Below are 10,590 nucleotides of genomic sequence, written 5' to 3' on the forward strand. Positions count from 1 at the left end.
TGTACCTACTATGTGTCAAATACTAAGCTAAGCTCTTTACATGTGTTACCTAATTTAACACTTGCAATAATCCTATTAAAGTGGGTACAATTATGTCCACTTTACAGTTATGAAAATTAAGGCTCACAGAGTTTAAGCAACTTTCTCCAGCTAAGTGTGGGAGAGGGATTCCAATCCAAGCAGTATAACTGCAGAGCTGCTCCCTTAAAACATTCAAGAAAAAAGCCAATGAGTGCTCTTTTATAAGACAACCTGCCTTAGTGTTAGCCTGCTGTAAAGGACAGACAAAATCAGTACACGAGCATAAAATCAACAACAGTTGTTAACATTGATCCACAATGTATTGTGTAATCACTTGAAGGTAAAGGGAAAAACAAGAATCATTAATAATGATCATATTTTGTCTCTCACGATGTGGCTCTAACTTCTATATTCCCCCTTCATTGTTCAAGTGTGATAGGAGCCTGACTTTCTGATATAAAAATGTGAATTCTATGGGCCCAGGTTAATGCAGAAACAATTAGAAACTTTAATATCTCCATTTTTCTCTTTGAACTTCTGCCTACTTTGATAATCACTGAATATAATTAAATGCTCAGAGATGTGGTCATAAATCATTCAAGGAGTTAGCTACTCTACAAAGAAAGTTCAGGTCTGTGTCTTTTTGGAAAAACTTGGACAAATTGCCTTGAATGGCACCAGTACTTATAGATTCTGCAGGGGACATTTAATCTCTTTTGCTAAATGCTATTTTTGTGTCACAATGAATGGAAGCAAGTCTGATATTTCACACCTCCATTTTTACTTGGTTAGGAAAAAACATTCTTTTTCTTTTACAGGTGACATGCTGAAGGCTGTCACATCTATGCTGGGGTATATTAATAAAGAATCTGTAGTCATTTTCCTGTTTCACCCTTCCCCTTATTGTCACATAAGGGGCCCAGAGTAAATCAGTCGCTCAACATCATGATTTTCAAAATCAAACTCTTCATCTTTCTTCTCAATACTATCTTAAATTTGTTCACATCTTTGGTTTTATTTTCATACTATTTTTAAAAAGTATTCTCTGCATTGCATCTGAAAATGTTAAAGTGTACCAAGCTTGTGGGGCTGGCTGGTTAGCTCGGTTAGTTAGAGTGTGATGTAACACCAAGGTTAAGGGCTCAGATTCCTGTACCAGCCAGCTGGTGAAAAAAAAAAAAAAAAAAAAAAAACAAATTAAAGCATGCTAAGCCATATTATATAGAATTTGAAAACAATGTATTCAAGTCGTGTTTTCTTATCATTTTTCCTTCCCAGTAGCCCTTCTTGCCCATAATTTTAAAAAAGAATTTTAATTTTTGTTTTTCATGCATCATTTCCCCTTAGACAGTTGCTTTGTTTGGTTAGCTCATGGAAGAATTTGAATACTCAATAAACATCTTTGAAAATGAATATTTTGTTTCCTGAAAGCAGGTGAGTTGAAGTAGAATCTCCAGGTCTGAAGCTCTAAGGGTTATAATTTTGGATTTCCTCCAGAATTACTATGTCGTCAGCATTGAAAGGAACCATTTATTGAATAATTTACCATTTACACTTCCAAGTGAGTGTTTAAAAATTCTCTGTATTTTCTTTAACTTTTATTATGGGGATTTTCATACACACACAAAATTTGAGAGAATAACATAACAAAGCCTCATATCCATAACTCAACTCAACTTCAACAACTGTCAACATTTTCCAAATTGTTTTAAAATTTTTCACTACCCTCACTTATTTTTTCCTACAATATTTTAAAGTAAATCCCAGACGTCATGTCATTTTGCCTGTAAATAAATTTGTTTGCATGGAGCTCTTGTTTAAGGTTAAGAATGACTATGACAATCACAGTTACTCCCCTAGATATGTTCATGTAGTAGAGTGAGAAGGAGCCTTGATAAGCTTCTGGTTCCCTTGAGTTAGAAGTCCTCACTCAGGTGTACACTACCAGTGACATCTTGGTCATGTACCTCTGGGTCCTCAGTTCTTATCTCTAAAATGGGAATTAAAAAATGTTCTTCATTAGAGACACATACTGGCTTGTTATAAGGATGAAATATATAAAGGATGCAAATTCACTTTGTAAACCTCAAACACAAAGTGTTAAAACACCTTTTATAGAGGCTTTGGAATCATAAGCACTGAATAAATATATGTTAAATGGAAGAACACGTATGTAAAAAATGAATTAAGGTTGTTATTTGTACAAAATTGTATGAAAAGTATAAAGTTAAATTACTCCAACAAATGTTTTGCACAATTGACATTGAACAGGCAGCTATTTAGAAACAGCAATTGTATGGAGTGTATATAAAGTATACCTTCAGCCCATTTCCTAGTTTAATCTTTTGTCAATAAAACTGCTATATAATAGAGAGACATTTTCATTTGGGTGCTTTATTATTACACAGTGAAAGCAAGAAAAATGCTATGCTTTGCACACTACTGCTTACATTAAATGTCAGATCTTTGCATTTAGTTTCCAACCCGTGTGTTTAGGGCATATTGCTGCCTAATATTGTTACTAAATGAATCTTCTATCATGAACTCTTGTTAATTATAGATTGTTCGTAGTGACCACATGATTGACTGGTTGCAAGAATTTTTTTTTTACCTCTAAATGATGAATAAAAAAGAAAGGTTGTTTTGAACTGGTTAAGTTAAACTCAGTTCAATCAGACACAAACATATTGAATTTTGTGCTTTTAAAGAGTACATTTCTTTGAGGCTGTAAGTCATGCAAAGATAAAAATCCATGTAAACTTTAAGAGCTTGTAAATCCTGCCATAAAGCAAAACATGTGAAAAAGGTCTCCTGCTAGACAGAATAAACAACTACTTTAATACAGGTACCAATATGTGAGGACAGAGGAAAGAGCAATTAAATCCAAGGGACAGGAGACTGTGAAAGAAGCAAAATGTTGAATTTGTGGGTTGCAATTTGTCTCCAGAGCCTGAGAAAATCAAATATAAGATAATACATTTTCTTGCCCAGAGAGGCCACTTCCAACAAAACAAAACAAAACAAAACAATTGCATGAAACACGTGTGAAGTCTAAAGAAAGGAACATAGATTTTTTCCTTTCTTCTTTTTATCCTCAAGCTCAAAGGAAGGTGGATAATATGTGTGATATTTGTAGTCAATAACAAAAAATTAAAAAACTAAAAATAAGAAAAAAGAGTTGTATCAGCAGTTTTTCTGAATGTACTATATAACATTATAGGATTAAATAGTTTCTGTGGAAAAAAAATAGCATCAAATTATAGGAAGCTTTTTAGTCAAAGCAGCTGCTCTCAGGATTTGTATATGGGTTACTGAATTCACACAACCAAAGAGCTTTTCCAGGCGCCATGTGGTTGTTTCATTGCACTGCAGTGCTCAGTTTTCTGTACGAACCATAAAAGGTTTACAACATCCCATAAACGGAGCTGATGAGATTTAAGGCTTTCACTCTTGCCATTCTATGCTATGTAACAAAATATGTGGAAGCTAAGAATTTTGTTTTTTCCATTAAAAAAGATGCTGTTGGGGAATTTTTGAGTATACCACAGCAGTGTTGGGAGGAAACATTGTGAAATTACCATTGCCGGGAAGGGACGGTGAGGGATACATTGATACCTACCACATTAAGGCATGTATGTTACATGTTTGCTCTGAGAAATGCACACTGCCTGGCTGTAGTGGCAGAAGGGGCTTCTTCTGCCTTTCACCCTGTGGCTTGTCTTGCTGCAGTCTTCTTCCTCCATGAAGTCCTGGATCTCACCAGTGCCAGCAGTGCAGAGAATCTCCTCTACAGTGACCTCCTCAGGCCAACTGGCAGCTAAGTGGATGGAGTGGGGCATGTATGCAGGTGTTTCCTTGGCCACACATTGTTTGGGACTCATCTTCAGCTTTCCTGGACTCCAGTACAGCTCTTATGTGACATAGAGCACATCTGTTTTCCTAGCTGCTTCATTGCTCCATTCTCCAAGACACTGAAAGGAGGATCTTGCTTATTATACAGATAGGGTCAACTGATTTCCATTCGGTGTGAGTCATGTTTGCTTTAATTGGTACATGATCAATGTCCATTCTACTAAGACAGTCAGTATGCTCTTTTGATGAATTGCTTTTAATTTTGTTCTGGCAGTTTGTGGATAGATTCTCAAAGATATTACCTTGTTCATCTAAAACTGGAAATTTTAGTTCTATAGCTCATGGCAGTGCTCTGACATTAAGTCATACTCATTTGAAGAAGTATTATACTAATGTGCTAGCTTCTGTAATGCTCTAATCAAAGAAGGTAATGCACGAAAAGATACGAATAAAACACAGAGTCAGGGAAGAAGACCATTCATTTGAGAAGTGTGATTCCACCTAAGGTTGAATCATAGTGATTAGAATTGAATTACTAAGAGTAGATTTAAATGTAAGTTTCAAGACACCATTTATAGTTGAGACAAATTGTTTTCCACTTCAATTTTATTTAAGAATTAAATTTTCCATTCAATAGCATAATCACAAAAAAATCAGTTTATCGGGAGAGTGTGAAAGATATTTAGTCAAACACTGACAGCTTACAAAGATACATATTTTTTCCCTTTCTTCAATTTCAGCCAACTGAATAGAAATAAATAAGCTATATATCTAGTTAGTCTGGAAAACATTCATACCTTTCATAGATTCTACCTATATTCAATGTTATTATATGATTATAGGATTTTAAATTTGAAAAAAGAATGTTAAAAACATCTAACCGAATACCCTTACTTTACAAGTAAAGTGGTCAAGAGATTTGTTTTTTAATTATCAATATACTGTGTAGAGGATTTTTGTGTCCCTTTACTAATTTCACATTCCTCCCCCCCCCCCCCCCCCGCCAATCAACATCATATCTGTTCACTTGTCTTAACAAGTTCAAGGAATTGTTGTGGTCGCTGTGTATTCTTCCCCCACCCCACCATTTATTTGTTTGTATATTTATTTATTTATTCATTTATTTTTAGCTCCCACAAATAAGTGAGAATATGTGGTATTTTCTCCAAGTCCATCCATGTTGCTGTGAATGGTATTATCTCATTCCTTTCAATAGCAGAGTAGTATTCCATTGTGTAGATATACCACATTTTCCTTCTCCACTCATCCAATGATGGGCATTTAGGCTGGTTCCAACTCTTGGTTATTATAAATAGTGCTGCAATAAACATAGGAGTGCAGGTATCTCTTTGACACAATGATTTCCATTCCTTTGGGTATATACCCAGCCGTGAAATAGCTGGATCATATGGTAGATCTATCTGTAATTGCTTGAGGAACCTCCATACTATTTTCAGTAAAGGCTGCACCATTTTGCAGTCCCACTAGCAATGTAGGAGGGTTCTCTTTTCTCTGTATCCTCACCGGCATTTATTATTCTCAGTCTTTTGAATATTAGCCATCCTGACTGGAGTGAGATGATATTTCAAAGTGGTTTTGATTTGCATTTCCTGACTGCTCAGTGATGTTGAATACTTTTTTATGTGTCTGTTGGCCATTTGTATAAATTCCTTTGAGAAGTGCCTATTCATCTACTTTGCCCATTTTTAAAATTGGGTTAATTAAACCTCAAAAGATCTTGAATAACCTAACCTAATAGTACATCAAGTAAGAAAGACATAACTAATATCTGATCTCTTGACTCCTACTAATGCAATTTTCATCATATAATGCATAAAGGTATTTCTTAATCTCTTTTAAATTAATGCTATTATAATATTTTATTTTGTATATTTATTTGAGCTTCTACATTCCTTAAGAAACCTCATATGTTCTCTAAACAAGAAAACCAAGTGCTGTTGTTCATTAATTCAATTTATATTTATCACATTCCTCTGAGACAAAGTCCTAATTACAAAACTTAAGGAACAAGATCCATGGAGCATGGTAAACGATAAAAAACAAGGATCATCATAGAGTATTTTGATTGCAGAGCAGAGATACAGATTAAACTTGGACAGAGATGGATGAGTCATATAACAAGGTTGATTTCAAACTGAGTCCTAATGGTTAGTGGTTGTCACCATAGTGAAGGACAAGTATGCTCCAGGATTAAGGAGCTGAGTCTAGAACAGAGTGTGCAATGGCTTGGAAGTAAGACTGAGGGGTATTTTTGTTTTCAAGGACATGTTTGAAGAGTGATTTTGCTGAAGCTGAGTTTGTAGATCAGGGATCAGATAATGATGTTTGGACTTAAGATGGAGGGAAATAGAGAACTGTTGAAGACAACTGTTGCTTGGCACCACTGTGGCCAAGGTGATCATCTTACTACCAAGTGCTGTTCCTGTTTTTAATGATGCAATGGCTTCCATTCTTCTAAGGAAAGAATCTTATCTCCTCACAAAGTTTATGGGGATCTGCCTCTATTTTTTCCTTCCTGCTGAGAAATAACAGCTACAGTAGAACAGAATTTTTTAATGTCATTTTTTAATTGCTATGTACTAATTGTACATATTTATGGGGTACAGAGTAATATTTTGGTGCATGTATACACTGTGTGATCATAAAATCAGGCTAATTAGCATATTCATCATCACAAATATTTATCATTTCTTTGTGATGGAAACATTTGAGCTCCTCTCTTCTAGCCAAAATATAGAATAAATTATTGTTAATTATAGACACCTAGCACTAGAACCCTAGAGTACTAGAACTTATTCTTTCTATCCAGATGTAATTCTGTGCTAGTTAACCAACCTCAGCCTGTCCCTACTACCCTTCTCAGCCTCTAGTAACCCCAATTCTATTCTATACTTCTATGAACTCACTTTTCTTTGCTCCTACATATGTGATATTTTTCTTTTTGTGCCTGATTTATTTCCCTTAACATAATGTCTTCCAGATTCATCCATATTGTCACAAATGACACAATTTTATTATTTTCTTATGGCTGAGTAGTGTTCAATTGTGTATATATGCCACTTTTTCTTTATCCATTTATCTGTTCAGGGACACTTAGGTTGATTTGGTATCTTGGTTATTGTAAAAAGTGCTGCAATAAACATGGTGGTGTGGGAATCTCTTTAATATACTGATTTCTTTTTTTTTTTTTTTTGGATAAATACCCAGAAGTGAGATTGCTGGATTATGTGGCAGTCCTTTTTTTAGTTTTTTGAGAACCTCCATACTGTTTTGCATAATGGCTGTACTAATTTACATTCCCGCCAACAATTTATGTTCCCTTTTCTCCATATCCTCACCAGCGTTTGTCTCTTGTCTTTTTAATAACAACCATACTAATATCTCATTCTGGTTTTGATATGTATTTCCCTAATGATTAGTGATGTTGAGTATGTATTTTTCATATACCTGTTGGCCATTTGTATGCCTTCTTTCGAAAAATGTTCAGGTCATTTGCCCATTTTTAAATCAGATTATTTGTATTTTTGTTTTTTGGGGTTTTTTTTTTTTGCTGGTGAGTTGTTTGAGTACCTTGTGTATTATGAATATTAATCCCTTGTGGTTGGATAGTTGCAAATATTTTCTCCCATTCTGTAAGTTGCCTCTTCACTCTGTTGACTGTTTCCTTTGTTGTGAAGAAGTTTTTTAGCTTGATGTAGTCTTGTCTGTTTTTGCTTTTGTTTCCTGTGCTTTAGAAGTCTTTTCCATAAAATTTTTGCCCAGAAAAATGTCTTGAAGCATTTTCCTTAACTTTTTAAAGTGGTTTTATAGTTTCACGTCTTAACTTTAAGCCTTTAAACCACTTTTAGTTGATTTTTGTATATAGTGAGAGATATGGATCTAGTATTATTCTTCAGTATATGGACACTCAGTTTTCCCAGCACCATTTATTGAAGAGGCTGCCCTTTCCCCAACATATATTCTTGGCGCCTTTGTCAAAAATCAGTTGCCTGTAGATATGTGGATTTATTTCTTGGCTCTCTTCTGTTTCAGTGGTTCATGTGTCTGTTTTTATGCCAAATATCATGGTTTTTTTGATACTCTAGCTTTGCAGTACAATTTGAAGTCAGGGAGTGTGATGTCTCCAACTTTGTTCTTTTTGCTTACAATTGCCTTGGCTATTTGGGGCTTTTCGTGATTCCATATGACTTTAAGGATTGTTCTTTCTATTTCTAAGAAAAATTCTGATAGAGATTGCATTGAATCTGTAGGTCGCTTTCAGTAGTACAGTTATTTTGACAGTGTTAATTTTTCCAATCCATGAACATAAGATGCCTTTCCATTTTTTTATGTGTTCTCTTCAATTCTTTTTAATCAGTATTCTGAAGTTTTCATTGTAGCAATCTTTCACTACTTGATTAAATTTATTCCCGGGTACTTTTTTCATTTTTTTGCAGTTATTGTAAATGGGATTGCTTTCTTGATTTCTTTTTCAGCTGGTTTGTTGTTGGTTTATAGAAAAACCATTTCTTTTTGTATGTTGATTTTATATCCTGCAACTTTACTAAATTCTTTTATCAATCTTAAGAATTTTTTGTGGAGGTTTTTGGTTTTTCTATATATAAAATCATGTAGTCTGTAATCGGACAATTTTAGTTCATTTTTTTCGAGTTTGGATGCCCTTTATTTCTTTCTCTTGACTAATTGCTCTGGCTAGAACTTATGGTACTATATTGAACATAAGTGGTGAAAGTGGGCATCCTTGTCTTGTTCCTGTTCTTAGAGAAAAATCTTTCAACTTTTCCCTGTTTGGTATAGTGTTCACTGTGGGTTTGTCATATATGGCCTTTATTATGTTGGGGTATGTTCCTTCTATACCTAATTTGTTGATAGGTTTATCAACAAGTTTTATTGTGTTGAAGTATGTTCCTTCTATACATAATTTGCTGTTGAGAGTTTTTATCGTGAGGGGACGTTAATTTTATCAAATGCTTTTTCTGCATCTATTGTGATGATCATATAGTTTTTGTCCTTCATCTTGTTGATGTGGTGTATCACATTTAATGCTTTATGTTTGTTGAACCATCCTTTTACCCCTGGGATAAATCTCAGTTGATCATGGTGTATAATCTTTTTAATGTGATGCGAATTCAGTTTGCTAGTATTTTGTTGAGAATTTTTGCATTTTTGTTCATTAGGGATATTGACCTGTAGTTTTCTTTTTTTGTTGTGTCCTTGTTTGCTTTGGGTAACAGGGTGATGCTGGCCTCATGGAATGAGTTTGGAAAAATTCCCTCCTCTTCAATTTTTTGGAATAGTTTGAGAAGTTCTTCTTTAAGAATTTGGTAGAATTCGATTGTGAAGTCATCCAGTCCCGAGATTTTCTTTTTTTGGGAAATAAAACAGAATGTTTTATGCTAAGAAAATTGAACTCCAGGACATTGAAAATAGTGCTTCTGGCCTGGGACACTTCTCCTCTTTGTCTTTGTCTAACCTGCACCTACTCATACTTTACGTTTCAGCTCAGATGTCACTTTCCCCAGGAAGCCTTCTCTGAAATAGCCCAGTCCCACTCTAAGCTGTTTTTCATCTATTCTGTGTCTTCAGGTGCCCCTGTGTCATAACTATGACAACATTGTCATCCTATGGTATGATTCCATAAAAATATTTGTGTTCTTAAAAAATTAAGCATGAATAATATACATATATGTGTGTGTGTAATGTTATATTAAATAAGAATAATAAAGCCAACACTGGTAGAAACAGAAGTTCTGATTGCAGATTTACTTATATTTCTCCCCAGTGGCTATAAACTCTGCTCAGTAAATGCTTGTCGAATAAGTGAATTGGAATGCGGTAAAGCTGGGACAGTGAGACCAATAGGAGGCAGTTACAGATGTGATATAAGATCTGACAAAGGAAGTGGCAGTGGGGTTGGATGGAAGTAGATGGGTTTTAGAGCTATGAAGGATATAAAGGGAGAAGAATTGACAGGATATAGTATCAGTTGTAAGGGATGATGGCAGAATATTAGTTGACCTTCAGGTATCTGGCTTATGCAATGAATTGATGGCAGTACAGTTTTGAAATAGGGAGCTCAGAGGCCAAGTACTAATGGAGGGTCAAGATAAAGACTTCAGTGTTATGCATGTTTTGGAGTGCCTGTAGGATATACAAGTAGAAATATGCTTAAAACTGTGGTAGGTGGGTCTGGAGCTTTACAGAGTAATTTGGCTGGAATTGTGAGTCATTGGCATGGTAATGACAGGGGAAGTATATAGAATAACAGAAAGGAGCAGAGAAGGTGACCCTGAGGAACACAGACATTTAAGATTGGGAGAAGAATAACGAAACTACAAAGGTACAGTGAGGTAATAATAATAGTTAACATTTATTGTTGGCTTCCCATTTCCTATAGACAGTTAAGCCCACAATAAATCAAAGCCAAGTGCTATATCATTTAATCAATCTGACAATACGAGTCTATTATATCTCTACTTCTCACTTTCTCTTTCATATTTTATAGCTATCAAAGTAATATATGCTTATACAAAATTCACAATGATATAAATACATAATTTAGAAGGTAAATGTATTATGTAATTCATTCCACAAAACAACTTTTGGTAAAGTGTAGTGCAGATTTCTCTAATTTTTGTTACTCTCAATATGTTTATAATGTTCTTTTCTTTTCTTTCTTTTTTTTTTTTTTAAAGA

The sequence above is a fragment of the Cynocephalus volans genome, chromosome 5 (genome assembly GCF_027409185.1).
Source record: "Cynocephalus volans isolate mCynVol1 chromosome 5, mCynVol1.pri, whole genome shotgun sequence".
Lineage (NCBI taxonomy): Eukaryota > Metazoa > Chordata > Mammalia > Dermoptera > Cynocephalidae > Cynocephalus > Cynocephalus volans.